Source organism: Gymnodraco acuticeps, unplaced genomic scaffold (genome assembly GCF_902827175.1).
Source record: "Gymnodraco acuticeps unplaced genomic scaffold, fGymAcu1.1, whole genome shotgun sequence".
Taxonomy (NCBI): Eukaryota; Metazoa; Chordata; class Actinopteri; order Perciformes; family Bathydraconidae; genus Gymnodraco; species Gymnodraco acuticeps.
Window position 1 is genome coordinate 5,001 of NW_022991036.1, and position 2,920 is coordinate 7,920.

Consider the following 2,920-nt stretch of genomic DNA (forward strand, 5'->3'; position numbering starts at 1 on the left):
AGACGCAGCCTGCACTGCGTGGAGCATTTCTTTGACGACGTCCCGGAGATGTGTTTTAGACGTGTAAAAACGTTGAGTTGATTTCTGTTTTCACTCCATGTGACGGAGGTTTTCTGTACAAACCGCTCGATGCTGGGACGATGTGTATGTTTGTATTGATTTTGTGCAAAAATCACAAGTAAATAATATCCAATATTCATAATGGCGTCTCTTTGAAGGATTTCTGATGCTTTTACAGCAGAAACCCAACGACACAATGATAGTTAGTTTGCAACGTCCCCCCCCCAAAGAAGCCCTTATCTTCGGTCTTGATGTCTTTCATTCCCCCTTAGAGAATGTAAAACCAATGAAACGATACTCCGTTAGCTGATCATGTTTCAACACGTGAGATGGTAAACTGAGTGACCCCCCCCCCCCCCGACTGAAGGGTCCCCACTGTCACTAATAAAACATGTATCTCCATCTGTTGACTTTTCTAAGGGCTCCAATCACTGCTGACCAGGTGGGAAGTAACTAAGTACATGTACTTCAGTACAATTTACTCTAGTGGTACTTGTACTTTACTTGGTATTTCCACTTATACTCAAGTACAAGATCTGAGTACTTTTACTTGAGTACCAGATCTGAGTACTTCTACTTTTACTTGAGTACCAGATCTGAGTACTTCTACTTTTACTCAAGAACAAGATCTGAGTACTTCTACTTTTACTCAAGTACAAGATCTGAGTACTTCTACTTTTACTCAAGTACAAGATCTGAGTACTTCTACTTTTACTACAAGATCTGAGTACTTCTACTTTTACTCAAGTACAACATCTGAGTACTTCTACTTTACTCAAGTACAAGATCTGAGTACTTCTACTTTACTCAAGTACAATATCTGAGTACTTCTACTTTTACTACAAGATCTGAGTACTTCTACTTTTACTCAAGTACAACATCTGAGTACTTCTACTTTACTCAAGTACAAGATCTGAGTACTTCTACTTTTACTACAACATCTGAGTACTTCTACTTTTACTCAAGTACAACATCTGAGTACTTCTACTTTACTCAAGTACAAGATCTGAGTACTTCTACTTTTACTACAACATCTGAGTACTTCTACTTTTACTCAAGTACAACATCTGTGTACTTCTACTTTACTCAAGTACAAGATCTGAGTACTTCTACTTTTACTACAACATCTGAGTACTTGTCCCCTCTGGTAGAGGTAAAGCCACTCTTATTAGTTGCATGTTAAGTATGGAATCACCAAAGGGACAAAAAGCCAAAACAGCATCTGCATTTGTTTTTGTTTTATTCTCGTACAAAACAAAAACTCAAATCAACAAAGACTCAAATCAACAAAGACTCAAATCAACAAAGACTCAAATCAACAAAGACTCAAATCAACAAAGACTCAAATCAACAAAGACTCAAATCAACAAAGACTCAAATCAACAAAGACTCAAATCAACAAAGACTCAAATCAACAAAAACTCAAATCACCACCTGAGCTGTTCTGGACTAGAAGTCTTGGGTTGAAGGGGAAGACAACAGACCAAAAACAAAGATAGCTAAAGTAAAGAATAAAATAGGTTTCTTCTTAAAACACATTGGTGTTGTTACTGCAGGTGTCCAGCAGGGGGCGACATCACTGCATTGATGTTTTACTAATTGATAAAAAGCTGTTCAAGCTCAACGTGTTTCTTTGAACGCAGCATCAGTTTAGTGACTGCATACAATACCAATTAGGACACATGCACACACCAGAGCCTCTTCCCAATACCCCTCCTCGACTCCTCCTTTCCCTCACTCGCCTCCCTTCCTTGCATCTTAGCTCCGCCTCCGTCAGATGCGAGCGAGAGACACGAGGAGGTGGCGCGAGGACAGAGGAGTCCTCGGGTATTAATAGGGATGTCCTCATTCACTCAAACGTCACTCTTAAATGACGTCTGTTAATGATGACATGTGCACAGCTGTATCCCCTCTCATCGGGCTGAACTGAAGAACCCTTAGAACCGGCCCATTTGTTGTTAAATATTTATTTAAATGAATGAATCTTTCTCTTGTTAGTCAAGGAGTTCAATGTGTGATGGTTGGTCCTGCTTTTGTGTAAAATGTAGCCTACATTTAAATAAAAATATAATGATAGTAATGTGAAATCCTTTACTCTGAAAATGTGTGTCCTGCAGATCCCCGCATTCACCACAAACCCACATTCAGGACTGCATTTAAAATAATTTAACTCCTGAATATCTTCACACAAAACAATACAAATAATTGTTATTTATCAAGATCTAGCCATTTATCAAATAACTTTCTTAATAGCTATGTTTTAGTGACGTTCAAGATCATTAAACCTGACTTAAATTGTTAGTATAACCTTAAGAAATGAATTGCACGTAATAATTCCCAAGGAGCTGTGAGCACTTATACATTTATGTGACGCTTTTCCACAGTAGTGAAAGCACTTCCGCGTAGTCTGCTCGCGTGTATCCTCCCTTTCGTCTCCTCCCGCACCCCTCCTCCCTCACCCCTCCTCCCGCACCCCTCCTCCCTCACCCCCTCCCTCCCTCACCCCTCCTCCCGCACCCCTCCCTCCCTCACCCCTCCTCCCGCACCCCTCCTCCCTCACCCCTCCTCCCTCACCCCCTCCCTCCCTCACCCCTCCTCCCTCACCCTCCTCCCTCACCCCTCCTCCCTCACCCCTCCTCCCTCACCCCTCCTCCCGCACCCCTCCTCCCTCACCCCTCCTCCCTCACCCCTCCTCGACTCCTCCGTGTGCATTTCAGCTATTGGGACGTCCTTCAACATGGCGTGTCTTGATCGATTTCCGGGTCAAGTCCCGGAGGAGAGGAGTCGAGGAGGGGTATTGGGATGAGGCTCAGGTAACATGCACTTTGAGAGAAAGTGGTGTTACCGTCTGTGTGCACGT

The 2,920-nt window shown here is 42.6% G+C and overlaps 1 protein-coding gene across 1 annotated transcript in view; it reads left to right on the forward strand.

The window, feature by feature from the left end:
* LOC117559776 (AFG3-like protein 1) overlaps positions 1-202 on the forward strand; it is a 4,799-nt gene extending 4,597 nt beyond the window's left edge. Inside the window, exon 3 of the mRNA XM_034236439.1 lies at positions 1-202. This exon is cut by the window's left edge and continues 1,331 nt beyond it. The gene's annotated coding sequence lies outside the window, so the exon portion shown is untranslated.
* The last annotated feature ends 2,718 nt before the right edge of the window (positions 203-2,920 follow it).